Source organism: Ornithorhynchus anatinus, chromosome 3, assembly GCF_004115215.2.
Source record: "Ornithorhynchus anatinus isolate Pmale09 chromosome 3, mOrnAna1.pri.v4, whole genome shotgun sequence".
Lineage (NCBI taxonomy): Eukaryota > Metazoa > Chordata > Mammalia > Monotremata > Ornithorhynchidae > Ornithorhynchus > Ornithorhynchus anatinus.
In genome coordinates, this window is record NC_041730.1 from 48967185 (window position 1) to 48993711 (window position 26527).

Consider the following 26527-nt stretch of genomic DNA (forward strand, 5'->3'; position numbering starts at 1 on the left):
TGACCTAGCTGCAGGACCGCCTCCAAGGGGCGAGGCCTATCTGGAGGACTGCCTACAACGGGGCGGGGATTGGTTGGAGAACATCGGGGGGCGTGGCCTGGCTGGAGGACCACCTCCAGGGGGCGTGGCCTATCTGGAGGCTTGCCTGGGCGTGGCCTAGCTGCAGGGCCGCCTGGAGGGGGGCGAGGATTGGCTGAGGGCCATAGGGGGCGTGGCCTATCTGGAGGGCTGCCTACAGCGGGGCGGGGATTGGTTGGAGGCCATCGGGGGGCGTGACCTAGCTGCAGGACCGCCTCCAAGGGGCGTGGCCTATCTGGAGGACTGCCTACAGCGGGATGGGGATTGGTTGGAGGCCATCGGGGGGCGTGGTCTAGCTGCAGGACCGCCTCCAAGGGGCGTGGCCTATCTGGAGGACTGCCTACAACGGGGCGGGGATTGGTTGGGAGCCATCGGGGGGCGTGGCCTGACTGGAGGACCGCCTCCCAGGGGCGTGGCCTAGCTGGAGGCTTGCCTACAGCGAGGCGGGGATTGGGTGGAGGCCACCGGGGGGCGTGACCTAGCTGCAGGGCCGACTGGAGGGGGGCGTGGATTGGCTGAGGGCCATAGGGGGCGTGGCCTATCTGGAGGGCTGCCTACAGCGGGGCGGGGATTGGTTGGAGGCCATCGGGGGGCGTGACCTAGCTGCAGGACCGCCTCCAAGGGGCGTGGCCTATCTGGAGGACTGCCTACAGCGGGATGGGGATTGGTTGGAGGCCATCGGGGGGCGTGGCCTGGCTGGAGGACCACCTCCAGGGGGCGTGGCCTATCTGGAGGCTTGCCTGGGCGTGGCCTAGCTGCAGGGCCGCCTGGAGGGGGGCGAGGATTGGCTGAGGGCCATAGGGGGCGTGGCCTATCTGGAGGGCTGCCTACAGCGGGGCGGGGATTGGTTGGAGGCCATCGGGGGGCGTGACCTAGCTGCAGGACCGCCTCCAAGGGGCGTGGCCTATCTGGAGGACTGCCTACAACGGGGCGGGGATTGGTTGGGAGCCATCGGGGGGCGGGGCCTATCTGGAGGACCGCCTCCCAGGGGCGTGGCCTAGCCGGAGACCTGCCCCCCGCGGGGCGGGGATTGGCTGGAGGTCCATGGGGGCGTGGTTTATCTGTCTGCGGCCCCGCCCCTCCCGTCGCCCGCCACCGCTCGGTCCGGAGCCGCCGCCCGCCGCCCGCCGCCGCCGCCCCCACGGAGGAGCCCCGGAGGATGGAGGGGCAGCCGGAGCCGGTAAGGGTGGGCGGCTCGGTCCCGACCGGCTCCGAGGGGGAAGGGAGGGAGGGAACGACCGTTATGGGGCAGGCGTCGCCTCTCTCTGCGGCCCAATTGGCCATTCCCAGCGCTCAGTACAGTGCTCTGCACATAGTAAGCGCTCAGTACGATCGAATGAATGAATGCTGCGGGGTGGGGGGGGGAAGAGTGCTTGGCACATAGTAAGCGCTCCCCAAACGCCCCTTGGGGGGGCTCCTGCCCTAAACGCTCAGCGGCCGGGGCTCAGGCGTCTGCAGCCCCGAGGCAAGCAAGCCAGGCCCGGGCTTGGGAGTCGGAGGTCGGGGGTTCGAATCCCGCCTCCGCCACACGTGTGCTCTGTGACCTTGGGCAAGTCACTCCACCTCTCTGGGCCCCGGTGACCTCCTCCCTAAAATGGGGATTAAAAGTGGGACAACCGGATCACCCTGGATCTGCCCCAGCGTTTAGAACAGTGCTCGGCACCGAGGAAGCGCTCAACAAATACCAACATTATTATTCTTATTGCCCCACGTAACCCCGGGGGCAGGGGTTTCTTTATTAATAATAATAATGTTGGTATTTGTGAAGCGCTTCCTCGGTGCCGAGCACTGTTCTAAGCGCTGGGGGAGATCCAGGGTCATCAGGTGGTCCCACGTGAGGCTCACAAGTCTTCATCCCCATTTTACAGATGAGAGAACTGAGGCCCAGAGAAGTGAAGTGACCTGCCCACAGTCACACAGCTGACAAGTGGCAGAGGTGGGATTCGAACCCATGACCTCTGACTCCCAAGCCCGGGCTCTTTGCGGGGAAGCAGCGTGGCTCAGTGGAAAAGAGCCTGGGCTTCGGAGTCACGGGTCATGAGTTCGACTCCCGGCTCTGCCACTTGTCAGCTGTGTGACTGTGGGCGAGTCACTTCACTTCTCTGGGCCTCAGTTACCTCATCTGTAAAATGGGGATTAACTGTGAGCCTCGCGTGGGACGACCTGATGACCCTGTATCTCCCCCAGCACTTAGAACAGTGCTCTGCACATAGTGAGCGCTTAACAAATACCAACATTATTATTATTATTCCACCGAGCCACGCTGCTCGTCTGCTCTGTGACCTTGGGCAAATCACTCCACCTCTCTGGGCCCCGGTGACCTCATCCGTGAAATGGGGATTAAAAGTGGGAGCCCCACGTGGGACAACCTGATCACCCTGGGTCTCCCCCAGCGCTTAGAACAGTGCTTGGCACAGAGGAAGCGCTTAATAATAATGTTGGTATTTGTTAAGCGCTTACTATGTGCCGAGCACTGTTCTAAGCGCTGGGGTAGACATAGGGGAATCAGGTTGTCCCACGTGGGGCTCACAGTCTTAATCCCCATTTTACAGATGAGGGAACTGAGGCACAGAGAAGTGAAGTGACTTGCCCACAGTCACACAGCCGACAAGTGGCAGAGCTGGGATTCGAACTCATGAGCCCTGACTCCAAAGCCCGTGCTCTTTCCACTGAGCCACGCTGCTTCTCTATACCATCCTCATTATTATTCTTATTGCCCCACATACCCCGGGGGGAAAGGGTTTCTTTACCCACCATGAACAAATACCATCATCATTATCATTATTATTGCCCCAGGGGCAGGGATTTCTTTACCACCATGATAGGAGAGATCCGCTTAACAAATACCGTCATTATTATTGCCCCTTGTAAGCCCAGGGGCAGGGATTTCTTTACCCACCATGATAGGAGAGATCCGCTTAACAAATACCATCATCATTATTATTATTATTGCCCCTTGTAAGCCCAGGGGAAGGGATTTCTTTCCCACTATGATAGAAGAGATCCCCTTAACAAATACCGTCATTATTATTATTATTATTATTGCCCCTTGTAAGCCCAGGGGAAGGGATTTCTTTACCCACCATGATAGGAGAGATCCGCTTAACAAATACCATCATCATTATTATTATTATTATTTCCCCATTTAAGCCCAGGGGCAGGGATTTCTTTACCCACCATGATACACTGCAAGCCCGTCAAAGGGCAGGGACTGTATCTGTTACTCATTTGTCCATTCCAAGCGCTTAGTACAATGCTCTGCACATAGTAAGCGCTCAATAAATGCTATTGAATGAATGAATGATAGGAGAGATCCACTTAACAAATGCCCTAATTAATATTATTATTGACCCTCGTAACCCCAGGGGCAGGGTTTTTTTTTTACCCACCATGATGGGGGAGATCAGCTTAACAAATATCATCATTATTATTATTACTGCCCCACGTAACCCCAGGGGCAGGGGTTTTTTAACCCATCATGATAGGAGAGATCCGTTTAACAAATACCATCGTTATTATTTCCCCACTTAAGCCCAGGGGCGGGGATTTCTTTACCCACCATGATAGGAGGGAATCCAGTCAATTCTCCCTCGAAAGACCCCAGTGGGCTCCACAGGCCATGATAACACCACATCACACGTCCCCCACACTTCAAGGGTAATGGCTGGAGGGGGTGAGAACATGGATTATATAAAATCATCACCTATAACATGCCTTGAAAAATGTAAATGAAAGAGAGAAATGAGTTAGAAATTAGTCTTGATTCTCACAATGGATTTTTTCTTTTTTAATTTGGTATTTGTTCAGTGCTTGCCAGGCTCTGCAGTAAGGGCTGGGGTAGCTACAGGGTAATCATGTTGGATGCAATCCAACCTGGATATGATCAGACTTTGAGTACCTTTCCTTTGGTGAGGTTCCGTTCTGAAATTTCATCTCCTCCAGGAGGTCTTCTCCCATTCATTTCTGATCTCCTCGCTTTATATCCCCGACCCGCTAACAATTTTCACTTCTACACTTCCAGCCACCTAAGCAATAAAGCATTCACAACTCCCTGCAGCACATAGATGTATATCATATCATTCCACTAATCCCTCCCATCATTAATTTGTTTTAGTGTTCCCCCCCACCCACCCCAAACTGTAAAAGTTCTGAGGCCAGGGATCAGGTTGTTGAATTGTACTTTCCAAATGCTTAGTACAGTGCTCTGCACACAGTAAACCCTCAATAAAGACGATTGAATGAATGAATAATCCGATTTGCTCTTCCAAGTGCGTAGAATATTCGGCACTTAGTAGGTACTTAGTACCTACTTAGTAAATATCCATGATGGATTTTTGATTATTTGGAACCCTTTATGATGCTTCCTCTAGATTTATTCCCTTTCAGATAGTATCAACCACTACCTCTAAGTGGATGGCTCTCATATGTACCTCTCCATTACTGACCTCTCGCTGCCTGCCAACTCTAGGTCGTCTTCATGACATCTCCAGAGGCAAAACTTCTTAAACTCAGTATGGGGGAAAAAATGAACTCCTCATCTCCCCTCCTAAACCTACGCTTCCTTCCAACTTTCCCACTTGGGTCAAATTCACCACCCTCCCTGGCCCGGAAACTTGCAAACTTGTTTCCATCTCTGAGTCCTTTGCCTCCCACCTTGTCTGTTGCTAAATCCCCCAGGATTTTTCTCTTTAATATTAACCAGATCCCTTCTTCTTTACCCTCGTAGCTACCACCCTGTTTTGAGTTGCCTTGATGTGGACTGCTTTCTTTGCCTCCTCTCCTGTCTTTCTACCTCAAGCCTTTCCGATCTTCAGTCTACTGAAAACTCCGACTCAGAGCACAGCACTCGTCTCTTCCAAAATCTCCATTTTCTACCAGTTTCAAGCAGAAACTGCTGGACTTACTTCACTGACTTCGAGGTTCTCTACCAGCTTTCTTGATGTGTTATGTCAACTCTATAGCAGCGGCTCCCCAACTCACAGCTTAACTCTTCCCCAACTCACTTTCTAACTATTCCTCCCTGTAGACCCTTCTGCCTCCATCCCTTGCTCACACCACTCTCCTTGCCCTGGAACTCCTTTGCTTTTCAAACTGACCAAACCAGGTCTCCTCATCTTTAAAGTCCTCCTAAAATCTCACAGTGTAATGTAAGTAGATCAGTGTATGCTGTGCGCTCAGTTTTCTTATAAGGCTGGGGTTACGATCTTTATGAGCCCTGTGTTAAAGAAACTTGCGTACAGTATGGATGCCCTGACTAATAATGTCACAGGCACCAATCAATCAGTTGTATTTATTGAGCACTTACTGTGTGCAGAAAAGAGTAAAAAAGGACTTGGAAGAGTACAATATAACAGACACAGTCCTTGCTCACAATGAGCATACAGTTTCGAGGATGCATGCCTCTAACCTTTTCTTCTTACGTCACAATACGGTCTATCCACACATGCACATGTTGTCGGTAGAATGATGTTAGTAGTATTATTGTCATTATTATATTGGATAAGTATTTTACTAGGTATCCAGCACTGTTCTAAGAACTGGAGTAGATAGAAATTAATCAGAGCAGACACAGTCCCTGTCCCACATAGGGCTCTTAGTCTAACTAGGAGATGGTGGGAATTGATTGGGAATTTTGGAGAAGGTAGAATTTTCGGGGGGATTTGAAGATGTGGAGAGTTGTGGTGTGATGGATTTGAAGGTGAAGAGAGTTCAGGCAGGGGAGACATCATAGGGAGGGAGCTGAGAGGGGCAGAATACAGAAGGAGGTACAATTAGAAGGTGATCTTGGGGAGCCAAGAATATAAGCAAGAGAAGCAGCATGGCTTAGTGGAAAGAACACGGGCTTGGGAGTCAGAGGACGTGGGTTCCAATCCCGCCTCCGCCACTTGTCTGCTGTGTGACACTGGGCAAGTCACTTCACTTCTCTGTTCATTCAATAGTATTTATTGAGCGCTTACTATGTGCAGAGCACTGTACTAAGCGCTGGAATGAACAAGTCGGCAACAGATAGAGACAGTCCCTGCTGTTTGACGGGCTTACGGTCTAATCGGGAGAGACGGACAGATGAGAACAATGGCAATAAATAGAGTCAAGGGGAAGAACATCTCATAAAAACAATGGTAACTAAATAGAATCAAGGCGATGTACATTTCATTAACAAAATAAATAGGGTAATGAAAATATATACAGTTGAGCAGACGAGTACAGTGCTGAGGGGAGGGGAAGGGAGAGGGGGAGGAGCAGAGGGAAATGAGGGGAAAAGAGGGTTAAGCTGCGGAGAGGTGAAGGGGGGGTGGTAGAGGGAGTAGAGGGAGAAGGGGAGCTCAGTCTGGGAAGGCCTTTTGGAGGAGGTGAGTTTTAAGAGGGGAAGAGAATTAGTTTGGCGGAGGTGGGGAGGGAGGGCGATCCAGGACCGCGGGAGGACGTGGCCCAGGGGTCGACGGCGGGATAGGCGAGACCGAGGGACGGTGAGGAGGTGGGCGGCAGAGGAGTGGAGCGTGCGGGGTGGGCGGTAGAAAGAGAGAAGGGAGGAGAGGTAGGAAAGGGCAAGGTGATGTAGAGCCTTGAAGCCTAGAGTGAGGAGTTTTTGTTTGGAGCGGAGGTTGATAGGCAACCACTGGAGTTGTTTAAGAAGGGGAGTGACATGCCCAGATCGTTTCTGTAGGAAGATGAGCCGGGCAGCGGAGTGAAGGATAGACTGGAGCGGGGCGAGAGAGGAGGAAGGGAGGTCAGAGATCTGTGCCTCAGTGACCTCATCTGTAAAACAGGGATTAAGACTGTGAGCCCCACGTAGGACAACCTGATTACCCCATATCTACCCCAGCACTTAGAACAGTGCTTGGCACATAGTAAGTGCTTAAAAAATACCATTATTATTATTATTGTTAAGCTAGGGCAGAGAAGGCAAAGAGAGCTCTTAGGTCAGATGGAGAAATCCAATAAAGACCCGTGAAGCTGGCAGAAGAGAGAAATTGGTAGCCATTGGAGGGTTTTGGAGTGGAGAGATGTGTGCTGAATCACAAGTTAGAAAGATGATCCAGGCAGCAAATATGTACTGTAGATTTAAGTGATGAGAGATTTGGAGATGGAAGACTATTGAGGAAGCTCAGAAGGTAGTCTAATCGGGAAATGTGGAGTGCTCGAAGCAGAGTCGGGAGGAGTGGGAGGGGCAGATCTGGGGAACATGAGGGAGGAAGAAATGGGCAGCAGGATTTGTAGATTCTAATGATGATGGATTCTCCCATTGAGAATTTCATCGATAAGCCTCCCTGTTGAGACTTCAGGAATGCAAAACTGATTGATCCTAGTGCTAGTGGTTTGCATAACACCATTTGCATCCTCTCCCCTGCCAGTTACGTTCCCGGTACCCTGCAAAGTACATACAGATATGTTTTACATGCTGTTTTACAGAATCCATTTATAACCAAAGCAGCCACAGCACAGCACCATTGCCTGCAGATGATTGCTTTGGGAGCCACTCAGTCTTTGGGGTCCATGAGTTTTCAGGATTCCTGATGATTTTGTTCACCTCGTTGAATGCTCCAGGTGGTTCTTCAGTCGGGAACTGTCACCACTGATGTCTCAGCCACAGCAGGTAGAAACAGGACTGGAAGCTGGGCTCTCCTAATTCCACTTTCCATTGGAAAAGCAGCAGGATACACTGAAAGTGGGACCTAAATAAAAGCACATAGCTAGAGATGACACTGTCATCAGAGCATCTGGAGAGAGGAATGTGGTGGTGCTGTTGAAAAGAGATGAAAAATGAGGAGGAGGAGGAGTAAGTTTTTGTGGGAAGATAAGGCAATCTATTTTGGTCATATTAAGTTTGAAGTTCTGGATAGATGATCAGTGTGAAGGTTTCCAGGAGGTGAAAGGAAATGGAAGATTGTGAGGCAGGTGAAAGTCAAGGCTGGCGACTGGTAGCTGAAGTCGTCTGAGCGAATCAATCAGTCAACCAATCAGTAGTGTTTACTGGTTTCCTTTTGGGTACAGAGCACTATACTAGATGCTTACGAGAGTACGGTAGAATTTATAAGTGTGATTTCAGCCCTCAAGGAGCTTATAATCTAGTGGGGGACACCAACAATTACTGTAACTGGTAGGAGGAAGTAGCGAAATATTCAGATACGATACATAAATGCTGGTGTTTGGAGCGAGTACCCAAGTGCTTAGGTGACGATCACTTGAGAAAATTAATGTGTAGAATAAGAAGAGTAAGGAACCTAGAACAGAGCTGTACTGCGCATCCACAGTTAGGGTTGGGAGAGAGAAGAAGAATTAGAGAAAGAAACAGATTTTGAGTAATGAAAGAGAGGCAGGAGGAGAACCAGAGGAGTACTGTGTCACCAAAATCAAAATCTGACAAGGCCCCAAGGAGAAGAGGCTGTTCCGTAGTGTTGATAGCATTCGAGAGGTCAAGGAGCCTGCTGGACTTGCCTATGAGAAGATCTATAGGTGACTTTGGAGAATGTGGTCTCAGTGGAACAAAGGGGCAGAAACCTCTCTCTGCATTGAGTATGAGAAGAGAGTTGGTATAAAGGAAGTGGAAAGGTCACACAATCATTTCAAGGAGTTTGGACAATAATGGGAAGAAAGATATGGGGCAACTGAAGGAGTGAGCTGCAGGATCCAGCTAGGGGTTTGTTTTTTTTTTTTATCATATGTAGGACTTGAATGTGTTGGAGACAGAGGGGAACGAGCCACCTGAGACTGAGAGGTTGAAGATAGTGGTGAGGGAGGAGAACTGGAGAATGGACATTGTGTTTAAGAGATGAAAGGGGAGGGGACCAGAGGTGCAGACAGAAGGCATACGTAGAATGTTGTCAGAGCTCCGAGAGACAACTGGGAAGGAGGAGAAAGAGCTGGGAAGGAGGAGAAAGGGGAAGGTAATAGCAGAGTGGTAGAATCAATCAATTAACCATCACTTTCCACTGGAAAAGCAGCAGGGTACACTGAAAGTGGGAGCTAAGTAAAAGCACGTAGCTAGAGATGACACTGTCATCAGAGCATCTGGAGAGAGGAATGTGGTGGTAGAATGTAGAATTTTATTGCACTTACGCTATGCAGAACATTGTATAAGCGCTGGGGATAACACAGCATAACAGAATTGGTTCACATGGCCCCTGCCCACAGGGAGAAGGTGAAGAAGGAACTTTGGAAAGTTCATGCCTGATGGTTTTCTATTTTACCAGTGAAGTAATAATAATAATAAAAATTATGGTATTCGTTAAGCGCTTACTACGTGCCAAGCACTGTTCTAAGAGGGTAATCAGATTGTTCCACGTGAGGCTCACACTTTTAATCCCCATTTTACAGATGAGGTAACTGAGGTACAGAGAAATAAAGTGACTTTCCCAAGGTCACAGAGCAGACAAGTGGCAGAGCTAGGATTAGAATCCATGACCTCTGACTCCCAAGCCCGCAATCTTTCCACTAACCCATGCTGCTTCTGTGAGGTCCTCAGTGGTTGGACAGTGGGAGCACTAGTTAGAAGTGAATTAAAGATCAGTAGTAGTTTGTGGGTCTGAAGTATGGGGAAGCCTATGAGGGAAGAATAGAATACTGGCCAAGCAGAAGAGAGAGCTGAATATAGTAGGTTAGTGGGAATTTGAAATGGCAGAAATCAGCCTGGTGTCTGGATTTTCTCCAGCAGTGCTCAGCTGTGGGGATTTGTGTGGGTGATTTGAGACTGCTGGTTGGTAGCATGAGGGTCATAGGAGGACAGCTGAGTAAGAGAGTTGGGTTTGGAAGCGGGGAGAGAGGTTAGAGCAAGGACTTTTCTATCAAGGCCAGAGAGGGCTGATAGGGCATCAAGCAAGGGTTTGATGGCCAAAGACAGAGTTGGTCCAGAGATGACAGTGGGGGATGAAGGCAGGATTTGGAGGAGAGAGTGTGTGGTGAAGTGGCAGGTCAGAAATTTGTGGTCAGGTAGTGGTAAGTCAGAATTGGTGAGGATAGGAGAGTACTAATAAATATTGGTATTTATCGAGTGCATACTACATGCAATGCCCTGCACCAAATACTTAGGAAACCCTACAGAAGCACAAGAAACATCCCCTACGCCCAAGGAACTTAGACTCTAATGGGAGAGGCAGACTTAGAAATATTCACCATCAGTGGAATCAGAATAAATAAAATTGAATACTTGAATATACACATGAACAAGTAGTGAGGATGGACATAGATAATAGAGGCAGTTGAAGGGTTGATCAGTTGTTTTAGTTCTGATGATGAGATGGGGTAAGGTTGTTGGAGATTTCGGGAGAGTGGGGGCTGAGGTATGAGAATAGGCTGAGATAGGGAATTTCAGGTCCTGTGGACGGTATGAGGAAGCGGCCAGAGGTGGGCAAGATAAAAGTCAGGAGGTGGGCTGGGGAGAATTGAAGAGTGGGAGCAGGGGCGTAGTGGGTGAAGAAAGGTGATAAGTAAGGTAGAGAGAGCTGATGGAGAGCATTGAAACCATCAGTAAGGATTCTTTACTTGATGAGGTTGGAGATGGACAACCATTGGAAGATTTTGAGGTGAAGGGAGGAATGAGCTGAGTGGCATTTCAGGAAAATGATACTGTTAGTAGCATGGAATATGGACTGAACTGGAATGGGGAAAGGCTGGAGGCAGGGAGACCGGCAAGGGGGCCAATACACTAGTTCATGCTTGAGTCAGGGTAATGATGACAGTATAGATGGAGAGGCAAGGGGCTGATCTGCAAAATGTTTTTGAGGAAACCTCGACTGGTGTTAGCACGTTGGTTGCGAAAGCAAAATGACAGTGAGGAGTCATGATCAATCAGTGGTTCCTCAGTCCTCAGACACCCATTTTTTCAAGCACCTAAAGGCTGATGAATTTCTTCATTCAAGTCAGTCTTCTGAAGGAGATGGCTCCCTAGTTTGAGTTTCCCTATTCTCCAGTGCCGAATGCATACAAAGAAAAATGAGCATGCATTCATTCACAGAAATGCAAGAATGTCATTAGATATACAAGCACCAGTCACAAGAATATGTGTGAACACTATCCATTTTAAGCATGAAACTTAAAATCTTGACAAAATATAACTCTATGAGCTCCAGGCAGTACTGCTAATGAGTGTTAGGGGTCAGAATCCTTGGGTGCTTAACTGTTCAGGGTACCCTGAATATCCGGAACTGCATAAAGTTCATTGAGATCTTCAGAATTCTGCCCGGGGCTACAGGTTTTCCTGGAAAGGATCTGGGTCTAGCCTGTTTTCTCTGTTGAGAGGTGTCATAAGGGACTGGCCTTGAAATTTGTTAGTCTCCAGTGAGCATTTATCTGGGAGCTCTCCTGAGGCAGGGAAAAAATCTAATGCTCTCTCTCTTCCATTTTGTACAACGTTATACATGCATGGGGCCCCCCACAGTTCAGTATGATGACATTTCCCAGGATCCTATTTGAATCCCTGGACCTGAAGCATTTTTCCCTTGGGAAGAGGTGGGGAAAACCCCATAACATTCCCTTTTCTTGATCCTCTTCCAGATTCCTGTTAACTAACATAGCCACTACTTTTAAGCACCATCTCCCTCCTTGATGGTGTGTTGTAAGACAGTTGCTTGAAGCCAGTCCTCACTGAGATCCCCTTTCTCCCAAGCACAAAGGAAAGAATCATGGTGGAGGGAGGAGAATGCTGAAACCTCTCCAGTCCTGCGGGTCCTTGAACAAAAAGAACTAGACCTCCCTGATCCCAACACTTTCCTAGAACTGCCTTGGGGTTCAGAGACTCTGTCCTCCCTAACCCCTTGCTTCTGATGGCTGTGCTCTTCAGGAATAGCAAGGGGAGAGTTTGTGTGCTACCTTCCCTGGTAGCAAGATTGCCAACTGCATCCAGCAGTTCCACCTCTCCTGATGCAGGCTACAAATATCCCTGGTAGGAAGTGGGCTGGATGAATCCTCCTCCCCGCTGAGGCCCTTGGAGAGGTCCTGCCATGGAATACTTATGTGATACAGGTTAAAGAACACCACCTCCACTTGCCCTTTGAGAGGACCAACACAAACTCTGTCAGTTGAATTGTGTGCCCAATAACCAACCACCCTACACTGAGCCAGTTGCAAAACAAAACGTGAATAAGAATTTAATTAGGCACTTGCTTTGAATGTTCCTGTTAGATCAACTTCTTATTGATATGTACTCTAGTTTACTCTCTGGTGAGTTTTAGGTTTTCATTTTGTCGTTTAAACGTGTAACAGAGTCTCTTGGGAGGAAAAAATGTAAATTGGTTTATCCGAGGAAATCATTCTACCAACTGAGACCATTTAGTGTTCTGAATCCCTTGATCATCGGAGCACACTAAGGGAATGGAGTCATAACAACTTGTGAACAGGCAGTAAATTTGGCAGACACTGCTTGAAAATCAGAGGAGGTAGAATATCCGAGAGCAGGGCAGCTTCACCACTTGTCAGCTGTGTAACTGTGGGCAAGTCACTTAACTTCTCAGGGCCTCAGTTACCTCATCTGTAAAATGGGGATTAAAACAGTGAGCCTCTTGTGGGACAATCTGATTACCCTGTATCTACCCCAGTGCTTAGAACAGTGCTCTGCACATAGTAAGCGCTTAACAACTACCAACATTATTATTATTATTATAACAGCACTTGGCACATAGTAAGCGCTTAACAAATGCCAACATCATTATTATTGGCATGAAATAAAAAAAAAAAATTTCGTGTTCTTTTACAGTGAAATATGTGGAGATGGAGGATTTTTGGTGTTTGATCCAATGTAACCCAATTTCAACCTCTCAGATTAGGGTTCAACCTGGAATAAGATGCCACTGAATTAAAAAAAAAATACATTTTTCTGCCAATGTGGAAAATGGAAAAGGTGATTTATGAATCAACCCCAATTTAGCCTGAGTTGATTTAAGTAGATTTAGCACATTTATGTAATGAATTGTCAACATTTCCACTGTCGTCAACAAAATCAACATGTATTTTGTAATGTGACTTATGGAAATTTTAAGGACTCCATAAATATGTATTTCTAGATCATTTTTCTTCTCGTTTGTTCTGTGAAGATTCTGGTGATCCTTAGTTCAGTTTGCACTGGTGGTCAGTTTTTGCTGTTCTCTGATGTGAATATCATCCTCCTCTTCACTCCAGAATAGAGCCTTCACTTCCAAGCTAACATTTTGGTATTGTAATTTTTTGGTGGTATTTTGGAGTTCACTACCGTAAACTGAGAGAGATTGTTTGAAAGTTTCTGTTGGTGGGCATCAAACAGGCAGCCGTGGTGTTTGTTGATTGTTTAGCCATTTTTGTCTTTTGCAAGGGCTTGGAAGGGGATGATGTTACCAATGGATATTTGCCTTATAGATGATACATGTATATCATAAAGAAGCTGAAAGGGAATGCAGTGTTTTTTAACTGAAAATCTGATTTATACCTATTTAAAAAAGTTGCTAACTACCTCCTGGATTATATAGATTTTTAAACCTGAAACATTCATTTCTTAATTGTATACAGTTCTAGTGTGCTCTTCCATGCATCATGTTGCTCACCAAGGAGTTTGGAAAGGAAATTCCTGGTTCCTATTGAGGTGAAATTGCTCTGTTTCAATTTAAGAGCAGGGAACCAAGCAAGAAGCACATTTTTAGAAGTGAGGCCAGCGTTTTTTTAATTCTAGGAATCTAAAGGCACATTAAGACAATTTCAGAGCATCAACTCAGCAAGCATTAGGTTTCATAATTCTTTTATGGTATTTGTTAAGCACTTGCTGCGTGCCAGGCTCTGTACGAAGTGCTGGGGTAGGTACAGGGTTGTCAGTTTGGAAACAGTCCCTGCCCAATGTGTTGCTCACAGTCTTAATTCCCATTTTACAGATGAGGTAACTGAGGCACAGAGAAATGAAGTGACATGTCCAGGATCACCCAGCAGACAAGTAGCGGAGCTGGGATTCAAATCCAGGTCCTCCAGACTCCCAGGCCCAGGCTCTTTCACTAGTCTACATTGAGATCACTGCCTATTAGCAGGCATTGGAAGATGGTTCAGAGAATTCAGTTCTCCCATGTTTTTTGAAGAGTGAATGAAGTGAGGATCGTGTGATTGGAAAGTGCAAAGGTGTGGTCAGCCTGATGAGATGGCATGTACAATACATTTTTCCATCCAGTCGTGCAGAACTAAATTTATCCACCCATCAGGATAAGGCTGGGGACTAAGCAGTATTCATCCATCTGACCAGAGAATCCATTGGAGTTTCGAAACTATAGTTTGGGACAAGTCTGGACATTTTTCCTTCCCTTTTCCCCAATTTACAAAGTGAACAGGCCTTAAAGCGGTCTTGAAAATAAATAAAAAACCACTATCATGTCACCAACGTCCCTAAATCGTAACTCCCTTCCAGATGGAGAGTCTGGAAAGGGAATGTTAGATGGGAAAATTTAAGTGGGAATGAAGGGGATGAGGTGCAGTGTTGTGGTATCGCTCCTTTCAGCTCCAGAATTTTCTATCAGAAATGGGGTGAGGGGAGGGGAGGGTTTGCGGGCTCAAGGAAGGGGAAACGTTCAGAAGAGACACATGGGATGGTCACTTGCAGCCCTTCCCTCGACCAAATCTTTGGTATTGGCCTGTTCCAGTGGAGTTAGGATGGACAGGCAGCAGCAGCAGATGTGGGCCTGGGAGATAAGGAGCACTAGTAAATTCCATCCCTGGTGACTTCAAGGCCGGAGGTTTTGGCATCCAGCTAATTAGAATGTTCAAGGCTGAGATGGGACTACTGTGGCATGAGAAGCAGCGTGGCTCAGTGGAAAGAGCACGGGCTTGGGAGTCAGAGATCACGGGTTCTAATCCCAACCCCGCCACTTGTCAGCTGTGTGACTTTGGGCAAGTCTCTTAACCTCTCTGGGCCTCAGTTACCTCATCTTTAAAATGGGGATTAAGACTGTGAGCCCCATGTGGGACAACCTGATAACCTTGTATCCTTCCCAGTGCCTAGAACAGTGCTTTGCACATAGTAAGTGCTTAACAGATACCATCATTATTATTATTACTAAATGTCAAACTGAGTGTTTGAATATTCATCTCCTGTCCATTATCTGAAAAAGAGCCTGCCTCTTTCTATCCGTGCTGACTCTATTTGGTGGACACAATTAGAAGCAGGCAGGCTCTTCATCAGATGATGGACAGGAGTTCAATATCTACCCCCCCTTCCCTACCTCCTCCTTTCTCTCCATTCTTCGCCACCGCCTCCCGTTTCTGTTAGCAATTTCTTTGTTGTTTTTTTTTGTTAATGCTTTACAAGAAGTCCTTTCTTCTTCAGGGCAATCATAGTAGTCTGCCTCCGCCCTGAGTCATTTTTGCAGGGGTAATTTTCTGTTTTGTCCCTCCTCCTGAGCTGGCAAACGCTATTTGGATTTTGTTAAATGATTTGACTTGCAAGGGTAATATTGTCCATAGGAAGAATTGCCCATTGCTACAGTACATTTATTCTAGTGCATGCATCTTACTTTTTTCTAAAGCACTTTCCCATCCACTATTTGCTGTGTCCTCACATTATCCCAGTGAGGATGTCGCCTAATCTCTATTTTTTACAACTAAAGAAACAGATCCAGAGAAATGAAGTGATTCGGTTCAAGCTCTCATAGCGACTTTGTCCATGAGCTGACAGAGCTGGGACTAAAACCCTGGTCAACATTTTGTTTTTTTAAATGGGGTTTGTTAAGCATTTACTATGTGCCGGGCACTGAACTGGGGTACAAACACTGAAGAGATACAGCTAATCAGGTTGGACACAGTCCCTGTCCCACGTGGGGCTCATAGTCTTAATCCCCATTTGACAGATGAGGTAACTGAGGCCCAGAGAAGCCAAGTGACTTGCCCAAAGTCACACAGCTGATCAGTGGCAGAGCCGGAATTTGAACCCAGGACTCTGACTCCCAAGCCCCTGCTCTTTCCACTATGCCATGCTGCTCCTCTGGCATCTAAGAATGGCATCTAAGGGTGGATTCACAGGATACATTTATGTTTCATGATAAAAATACAGCAATTTTAATTTTTGTATATATTAGCCTTTGAGAATATATGCCAAAACAACAGTCTGGCTTAGCCTCTGATTGGTTGTTTAGTCTCCCTTCTTATGGGGCTGGATTTGATGTGATCATTTCCCCTTTGAGTTTTGTGGATGAGCCTAGATGCAGAAGCCAAAATGTCCATGCATTAACCCTGATCAAACCTACCCCGAGACCAGAGGTGGTTGGGAGGCTTTAGGAGAGCTCAGCTGCTGTCCCTTGTGTCCCCAGCAATGGTTTTGGTGTTTATAGAGCGCCCAGTGAGCTGTATAACTGAGACCCACCTTTCATTCTGCTTCTCTCACGCTAGTTTGAAAAGCAACGATATACCAGGTCCCTGCTTCCTGGGAGCCTCAAATCTCTGATGTACAAATAAAACATGCCTTACGTTCCATCTTGCTTGTCAGAGATTCTTGCTGTCTCTGTGGAGATTGATTTCCAAGGAACTGAGAGTAAATCTACGGTGCATTTTGAATCGGAACTGGCTACACCATTTCCACAGCAGGAGCTCCCACCGTCCTCCCCCATCCCATCCCTGTTATCCTCTCCCAGGGCCACCCCTCACCCCCGCCCCCCCCCCCCCCGCTTCCTATGCTGGCCCTTTTGGCTCACTCCCATCTAACCCCTAATGCTGTCCCCTTCCCCCGTGGCCCCTCACAGCCTTAGTCAAGTACGGTCTGTGGAAACCCAACTCCGTCATGGGAAAGCTTCCTTTCATCTCCACCGGTTTCTGACACAGTTACTGCTCCTCCTCCTCCTTCTCACCATTACTGAATTCTGGCACTCCCCAGATGACACTGTCTCCACTGCTGCTTTCTCTAGAGGGTCCTCATCTTCTCCCACTCCCCAAGACTCACTGGGAAATGGGAGAGAGTGGGCTTCCTTTTAAGTCCCAGTGTGGTTTTAACACCCTTCCACCTCCCCCATCCCCCTCTTTCCTTTCTTCTGAATCCCATATCATCTGTTTATACCACCCACTTCAGTTACTAGTCATCAACCACCTCCCCAGGCCCCACCTCCAACTTTCTGAGCCATTTTGATCCCATTTCTTCTGTCATTCTCCATTACTATATTGCTTCGTGGAGACTTTAATATCCATGTGTATGTTCCTGACAACGCTTCTGCTGCCCGCTTCCCATCACTCCTCAACTCTACTGACCTCCTGCTCCACCCCACCTCACCCACTCACCCACTTGGACACCCACTTGATCTCATCATTTCTAGTCTCTGTACAACTTCTAGCCTTACCAACTCCAAAATCCCTCTATCTAACCACAACCTCCCCACCAGCCTTCTCTCCCACACCATCCTCTCCCTGCACATCTGTTCTTTTGCCCCACAGAGACCTCGGATCTTTTGACACGCACCAATTTTCTCTGGTCATTACGCCTCAGTCTCTAAGCCCAAACTTTCTTCCCTTTTGACCAAATTGACACCCTCATCACCACCTACTCTACTGAACGCAGCTCCCTCCCTCCCCTATCTATTCACCGATCTCATATCACTAATTCATAGTCCTGGATCACCTTCACAGTCCAGTTCCTTCGCTCCTGTGCATGAGCCACAGAACGCCGATGACAGAAATCCTGATAGCAGGCTGACCTTGTCCATCTCAAATTCGTCCTGCCCGTTTTAACTTTGCCTTCTCCTCAGCCTGGCAACATTATTTGTCCATCCTTATTGATTCACACTCCCATTGCCCTATCCAGTTGTTTCAGATATTTAACTCCATCCTCAATCCCCCTATTCCCCTCATCCCCCTGCCCCATCTCTTGCCCCTAATGACCTGGCCACATACTTCATTGAGAAAGTTGAAACCATCAGGTACAGTCTCTCTAAAATGCCTCCCACTCTTCTCCAGCCCCTCCCTCCTCCTTTCCCTTCCTCAGTATCTTGAGGAGATCTTCCACCTCCTCTCAAAATCCACACTTTCCACCTGTGCCTCCAACCCCAGGCCTTCACACATTATCAAAACAATTGCCTCCCCCCTTCTCCCCTCCGTGACTGCCATTTTCAACTGTTCACTTTCCAGTTGATTCTTCCCCACTTCTTTCAAACATATTCTTGTCTTGTCTTATGTTGTCGAGTCATTTCTGACCCATAGCGGTTCCATTGACACATCTCTCGCAGAATGCCCCACCTCCATCTGCAGTCATTCTGGTAGTGTATCCATAGAGTTTTCTTGGTAAAAGTATGGAAATGGTTTACCATTGCCTCCTTCCACACAGTAAACTTAAGTCTCCGCCCTCGACTCTCTCCCGTGCTGCTGCTGCTGGCAAAGGTGAGTTTTGACTTGCAGCAGATTGCCTTCCACTTGCTAACCGCTGCCCAAACTAGGAATGGAATGGGTATGCCTATGCTTGACTCTCCCTCCCATAGTCGAGACTGGTAGAGTACTGGAAACTTTCCAGGAGCGATCCTGAGAGGGAACAAACTTACTCATATATCCCCTCTCCTAACAAAAACATTGCTTAACCCCATGACTCCCTCTAGTTATCGCCCATCACCCACCTACCAGTCCTCTCAATTGTATTTATTGAGCTCTTACGGTCTGCAGCACACTGTACTAAGTTCTTGAGAGAATACCATATAACAAATTTGGTAGACATGTTCCCTGCCCAGACTACAGTCTAGTCTCTCCAGATTCCTTGAGCAAGTTGTCTATTCCCATTTTCTCTCCTCCAATTCTTTCCTTGACCCCCTCCAATCTGGCTTCCATCCCCCTTTATCCACCAAAACTGCCCTCTCCAAGGTCAGTTGCCAAGTCCAATGGCCTCTATCTTAATCCTTTTCGACCTCCCAGCTGCCTTTGATACTGTGGACCACCTCTTTGTCTTTGAAACATTTTCCAACAGTGACTTCACTGTTATTGTCCTCTCCTGCTTCTCCTCCTATCTCTCTGGCCACTCATTCTCAATCTCTTTTGCGGGCTCCTCCTCTGCCTCACATCTGCTAAATATGGGAGTCCCTCAAGGCCCAGGTCTGGGGCATCCAAGAAGTAATGTCCTGAAGGTAGGAGGAAATGTGAGATTGCATAGAAGGAAAGAGGTCTGGGGTGGAGACGTATATTTGGGCATCATCTATGGAGAGATTGTATTGGACACTTTTATTTGAGTTCTCCAAGGGAGTGGGCATTATCTAGAATAGAAGAAAACCCAGAAATGACACATGGAGGACCCCACCCCCCTACCCCCCGCCACCCCATTCAGGGGTTGGGAAGCAGAAGAGCAACCAATGAAAGAGGCCAAGAAAGATTGGTCAGAGAGGGAGTAGAAGCATCAGGAGAGGGCTGTTAATTAAACCAAGATTAGGTAGTGTTGAAGGCTGTTGAGAGGTTTAAGAGGATTAGGATGGAGTTCAGACTGTTTGATTTGACAAGAAGGAGGTCACTGGAGATCTTGGAGAGAGCAGTTTCAATGGAGTGGTGGGAACCAACGTCAGATCACAAGAGGTCAAGGAGAGAGTTGGAGGAGAAGTATTAAAGGCAGCAGGTGTGAACAACAGTTCGAAGATTTGGGAAAGGAAGGGAATCCCCAGTCCCAGAGCACTTATGTCCCTCTCCTTATGCTCTCCCATTTCCCCTATCAGTAATTTATTTGTCTCTCTCCCATTGTAGACTGTGAGCTTTCGAAGTCAGGAATCACATCTATCAACTCTATTGTATTCTCCCAAGTGCTTAGTACAGTGCTCTGCCTCTAGAAATCATTCAAATATCACCTTAGGATGATTAGTAGGAGGGAAATGGGCTTAAAACTAGAGGATGTCTTTGGGTCAAGGGAGGGGTTTTTTTAGGATAAGGAATACATGGCATTTCTGAAAGCTGAAGAGAAAGAACCATTGGAGAGTGAGCAGTTGAAAATGATGGTCAGGGAAGAGAGGGGGCCAATGTTTTAATAAGGTGCAAATGATGGGTTTGGAGGGAGTAGATTTTAAAAGGAAATGGGAGAGCTCTTGAGAGATGGCTGGGAAGGTTGAGAGATTTGAAGTGGAGCGAGAAGAGGGTGAAACTGGGGAGGTGTTGGGGAGATTTAATAAGTGCATGCTGGATGGTTTCAATTTTGTCAGTAAGAAAGGAGGTCAGGTCATCGGGGCATGACGTGGGGAAGGTGAGAGGATAAGAGGTTGAGAAGGGAGTTAAAACTCAGAAACAATTGGCATGGCTAACAGACGTGAGAGTGAAAAAAAGAGAATTATTGTGTCTGGGCAGAGGAGAGGGCAGAGTTATAGCAGGTGAGGATGAGATTGAAGGGGTCGAGGTTGGCCTGGTGTCTGGATTTTCGTCTGCACTGCTCTGCCGCACAAGGATAGGATTGGAGGAAGTGTACTGTGGAGGTGGTCCAGGGCTGCCGGTTGGCAGTGTGAGGTCGATGGAGAGACAGGGCTGCGTGGGAGTTAAGTGAAGATGGCAGAGTTGAGGGTGTGGATTTGTGCCTCAAGAGAGGGGAGGTTGAGTAGGGAGACCTAATGGATAGGCAAAACTGGGAGAGGCCATCCACCTCCACATCAAAAAAACCTTCACCATTGGCTTTAAAGCACTCCACCACCTTGCCCCGCTCCTATCTCGCCTCACTACTCTCCTTCTACAACCCAGCCCGACACCTCACTCCTCTAATGCCAATCTTCTCATTGTGCCTTGATCTCACCTATCTAGCCTCCGACTCTTAGCCCTCGCCCTGCAACGCCCTCCTTCCTCAAATCCGACAATTACTCTCCCGGCCTTCTAAACCTTACTGAGGGTGCATCCCCTGCAAAAGGCTTTCCCAGATTAAGCCTTTCCTTTTTTCTTCTCACTCCCGTCTGCATCACCCTGACTTGCTCCCTTTGTTCTTCCCTTGCTCCCAGCCCCACAGCACTTATGTACAGATCTATAATTTATTTATTTGTATTGATGTCTGTCTCCCCGCTTCTAAACTGTAAGCTCGTTGTGGGTAGGGAATGTATCTGTTTATTATTGTATTGTACTCTCCCAAGAGCTTAATACCGTGCTCTGCACACAGTACGCACTCAATAAATACGATTGAATGAATGAATGAATTATAGCTCTTTAGGCCACTGGACAGCTAGAACTGCCCCCTGGAAGTCAAGCCCTGCTAGCCATTAGGAGTTGGGGTTCTACATCGTGTTTAAAATGAAAATGTACTCTTGCCATTTTAGTTTATGACAATTTACTCTTTATTATTACCTCACCAATGCTACATGTTCTGGACAGCTAGAACTGCCCCCTGGAAGTCAAGCCCTGCTAGCCTTTAGGAGTTGGGGTTTTACATCGTGTTTAAAATGAAAATGTACTCTTGCCATTTTAGTTTATGACAATTTACTCTTTATTATTACCTCACCAATGCTACATGTTCTGCCAGTGGGATGTGAACGCATTTCTAGTTGCTGGCCCGCTTATTGAATGATAATGAAGGGTTGACAGATTAGCGGCTGTGCATGAGGAGGAGTAAGAGGTAGGACAGAGGTTTGTTTGCATACTCAATTGTATCATTTTATATGTCAGGATCCATTTACCTAGAGACTCCAGTTTGAGAATACGCTAGTTTATTATGTTTGCTTAACTCATCCAGAGAGGGAGTTAGTTTTCATCGCATGTATTTTTAATTTCTTGGAAAGGCCAATTAAATTAATTGAGTGATTATTTATGAAGTACCTGTTTGAAAAATTTACAGCAAACAGTATCTGAAACCCAGTTGCTAAATCATTTAAACTTTTTTGTTCCATGAGTTAGCCTACAGTGGGACACCCTCTCTCCTGGCAAGTAAGTGTGGTGCTGGGACTGTGAGCCATATATGGGACAGGGACTGTATCCAACCCAATTATCTTGTATCTACAATGCTTGGTACATAGTAAGCACTCAACAAGTACTGTAATAATGACAATAATATCTATGCCTCTATTATTACTAAGAAATAATAATGATAATAATAACGGTATTTGTTAATGCATACTATGTGCCAGACACTGTTCTAAGCACGGGGGTAGATACAAGGTAATTGGATTGGACACAGTCCCTGTCCCACATAGGACGCTCAGTCTTAATCCCCATTTTACAGTTGAGGGAACTGAAGCACAGAGAAGTTAAGTGACTTTCAGAGGTCACACAGCAGACAAGTGGCAGAGCTGGATTAGAACCCATGACCTTCTGGCTCCCAGGCCCGTGCTCTATCCACTAGGCCATGCTGCCTCTCTGTTCTTATTACTGGGGACTTGTCAAGAAGTGTTTTCACTTGATGCAAGAAAATTTTTGCAAAAATATTTTTAAAAAACAGCTGCCCTTACATGTTTTATTTTTGTTTTTAGGTTGTTGAATTTGCACTCTGTTGGATAGAAAAAGCATATTCCAGCATTCTGCAGGGTTTATCATTAGATTCTAGGGTATGTCTGGTGCAGACCAGTGAAAATTGGGATTACTTTCCTTTCCTTTTTCAAATTAAAGAAGTAATGAGGGTTAATGTCCTATAATGTATTATGTTATTGCAAGAATTCATATCATCCTGCCCAATTATGAGTTATGCTCAAATTATATATATACATATATATAGCATTATATATTACATATATATAATAGCCCATGCTCTTTCCATATATAATTTGTGAATTTAATAGGTGTTCTTAAATTTGAGTGAAATATGCAGAATTGTGCCCATATTTAGCCAATAATTTCTCCAACAAATCTTTGATGTAGAAGGACTGACATCAGCCTCATCAATTATAGCATTTACCAATTTGTTTATAAAGTGCAGAGCATTGTACTAAACTCTGGGAAGAATACATGGACATTGACACAGATACAGTGCCAAGGCCCATAAGAAGCAGCATGGCGTAGTGGATAGAGCGTGGGCCTGGGAGTCAGAAGCTTATGGGTTCTAATTCTGGCTCCCCCACTTGTCTGCCATGTGATCTTGGGCAAGTCAGCCCATTTGGGCTCAGTTGCCTCATCTGTAAAATGGGGATTGAGACTATGAGCCTAGTGTGGGAGAGAGACTGTGTCCAACCCCATTTGCTTTCGGGGAAAATTCAGCTGCAAACCTTTGAATCCTTATGAGAGTGGAATAAAATTAGAGAAGAGCATGGCTCAGAGGAAAGAGCCCGGGTTTAGGAGTCAGAGGTCATGGGTTGTAATCCCATTCTGCCACCTGTCAGCTGTGTGACTTTAGGCAAGTCGCTTCATTTCTCAGTGCCTCAGTTCCCTCATCTGTAAAATGGGAATTCATACTGTGAGCCTCATGTGGGACAATCTGATTACCCTGTATCTACCCCAACACTTAGAACAGTGCTTGGCACATAGCAAGCGCTTAACAAATACCAACATTATTATTATTGAAATTGCGATTTCAAAATAATTTCAAAACATCAAAACATCAAGAACCTGAAGTTTTCCCTACTCTTTACATCTCTTAAGAGATTCATTTCTACTACATTTTGAAATCTTTTGTAAATGGTCTCTCTGGAATTTTGTTGGATGTGCTGTTAGACGAGAAAGCAGGTACCCAGGCTAAAATGAGCCCAATATCAGGGGAGGGGGGGAACTAGGGGACCATTAATTTGCCCCCATAGAATTAGGATTTCTTCCTCACAGAGGTTTTGGTAGGAAGGAAACTGATGGGTAATTGGAGCTGCAGGAATGCTGTGGGCCATGGCTTTCTCCCATTCTCTGCCCTGAGCTGGGTCTGTGGACTTGGCTTGGCCTTGGCCTCAGTAGGGAACGGGTACTACAGATCTCTCCAGGCCCTGACCTAGCTAACTCATAGACAACCACATAGACAACCAGGTGAATTTCGGCGGTTTTCAGTCTGTGTGTCCTCCCACAGCTGCTGCAGGAATTTCTTCCTGCCGTGAATCTGTGTGTGTGCCTGGTTCCTAGATCTCTTGTGTGTATCTACAAGTCCACCTCCCTAATATATGGGTTTTGTGTGTGTGTGTGTGTTTCGGTTGGAGTGTGGGTGTGTCTGCATATCCATCTCCCTGGCTTCAAGAGTGTCTGTAACGTTCATTTTTTCTTCAGCTCCTTTCCCCCTCGAAATGAAAAGCTGGCCCTCTTATCCCCTCTCAGCATTTATATCATGACATTAAGAATACTTAGCCATCAAATGGAAAGATAAGGTTTCTAACAGTGAGTCCAATAACAGTCAATCGGTGTGAAAACATTTCTGGTCACGAAACTGTTTTGTGGGTTGGAAAAACGTGCAGAATGATTAACAGTAGTTTAATCTAAACATTGACTCTAATGTGAGCTGAAGTGAGAGGGCTGTTGAAGTGAGAGAGCTGAAGGCAGAGGATAGAAGAAACATTTAAAGACCCATTTAAACAGAAACTCAAATTGAAGAGTCTCAACAGCCTGCTGAGAGATACCAAAGGCAGCAGGCTAACTTGGGGAGGGACAGTCAGGAAGGGAGTGGCTTTTTTGGAATAGAGCCTCTCAGAGCGCTCATGCCTGATCCGCAGCAGCCTGCCAGCCCCAGAACCCTTACGCCATGACCCCCCTGCCCTCACCAGATCTTGGCATGAACTCACAACCTTTTTAGAGTGTTGGCAGGCTGCCCTGCCACAGGACTGAGGACAGGAAGTTGTGGCCACTCAGGACCGGGGACTGGAAGCTGGGGTCACTCAGTACCAGGGACTGGAAAATGCAGCCATTTGGGCCAGGATGCCGCTTAAGGATCCGGGATTTCACCATGACCTCTCCTATCCTAACCTCTGCTCACCATCTCCCCGTCCTCTCTCACTACCCCCCAAACCCAGCCGTCTGCAACACTCCTGTCAATTCACTCCCATCCAACTTAACCCCATTCTTCGTGTTGTCCCTTCCACAGTCCTCCAGCCCACAGTCCCGTCAGGATGTGACCTGTGAAATTCCTGCATCGCAGTGAGCAGACTTCCCTCTATCCTCAGAATTTTATGTGAGAGTTCATTCTTTTCTATCTGAGTGCTATCTACTTTACTCTCTGATGTCTCCTTCCTCACGACTTTCAAATTCGCCCACACCTCGTGTATTTTTTTAAAAAAAGGCAAAAAAAAATTTTTGGATCCCATTGCACTCTCAAGTTATTACCTCATTATTCTTCTCTCATTCCTGTCCAAACTCCTCAAAAGGATTGTTTATACTCCCTGATTCCGCTTCCTTTCCTTCAGCTCACTTCTGGACCCTCTACAGCCCAGTTTCTGCCTTCTCCACTCATCTGAGACCACTCTCTCCAAGGCCACTAATCACTTCCTTCTTGCCCAGTTGAAATTACTTTGACTTTGTCCTAATTCTCTCTGTGCCTCAGTTGCCTCCTTTGTAAAATGGGGATTCAATACTTGTTCTCCTTCCCACTTTGACCATGAACTCATGTGGGACTGTGTCCAACAGGATGATCTCACACCCACTCCAGTGCTTTTCACACTGTAAGTGGTTCACAAAGACCAGCATTATTATTACTGTTGTTGTGACTTCCTGCTTCTTGGCCTGAAACATCCTCCCTCTTCATGTGTAATAGATGATCACTCTCCCCACCATCAAAGCCGTATTAAAAGCACATCTCCAACAGGCCTTCCCTGACTAAGCCCTCATTTCTTCTGCTCCCATTCTGTTCTGCATTGTCCCAGCACTTGGATTTGAACCCTTAATTCATCCCTCCCTCAGCACTCATGTACATATGTACATCCTGCTTCTGGCCTGAGATGCCCTCCCTCCTCATATCAGACAGATAATTGCTCTCCCCGACTTCAAAGTCTTATTGAAGGCACATGTCCTCCAAGAAGCCTTCCCTAACTAAGCCCTCCTCTCTTTTTCTCCCACTCCCTTCTGTGTTGCCCAGAATTGCTCTCTTCATTCATCCTCCCATTCCTGCAGCTCATATGTATCTATCTCATGGTTTAGTGGAAAGAGCACGGGCTTGGGAGTCAGAGGCCGTGGGTTCTGATCCTGGCTCTGCCACTTGTCAGCTGTGTGACTGTGGGCAAGTCACTTAACTTCTCTGTGCCTCAGTTACCTCATCTGTAAAATGGGGATTAAATGTGAGCCTCACGTGGGACAACCTAATTATCCTGTATCTACCCCAGCGCTTAGAACAGTGCTCTGCACATAGTAAGTGCTTAACAAATACCAACATTAAGACTGTGAGCCCCACAAGGGGCGACCTGATTACCTTGTATCTACCCCAGCTCTTCGAACAATGCTTGGCACATAGTAAGTGCTTAAGAAATATCATTATTATTATTATTATATAGCTGTTATTTAGAGAAGCAGCGTGGCTCAGTGGAAAGAGCACGGGCTTGGGAGTCAGAGATCGTGAGTTTGAATCCTGGCTCTGCCACTTGTCAGCTGTGTGACTGTGGGAAAGTCACTTCACTTCTCTGTGCCTCAGTTACCTCATCTGTAAAATGGGGATTAACTGTGAGCCTCACGTGGGACAACCTGATTTTCCTGTATCTCCCCCAGCACTTAGAACAGT

At 46.9% G+C, this 26527-nt stretch overlaps 1 protein-coding gene and 1 non-coding gene across 2 annotated transcripts in view; one reads left to right on the forward strand and one right to left on the reverse strand.

The window, feature by feature from the left end:
- Nucleotides 1-1194: 1194 nt before the first annotated feature.
- PLCE1 (phospholipase C epsilon 1) overlaps nucleotides 1195-26527 on the forward strand; it is a 363948-nt gene continuing 338615 nt past the window's right edge. The window contains 1 exon segment of the mRNA XM_029060510.2: nucleotides 1195-1258. The gene's annotated coding sequence lies outside the window, so the exon portion shown is untranslated.
- On the reverse strand, nucleotides 18383-18520 carry LOC114810404. Its single transcript, XR_003758104.1, has one exon. It is a non-coding gene; the product is annotated as a small nucleolar RNA SNORA7 (small nucleolar RNA).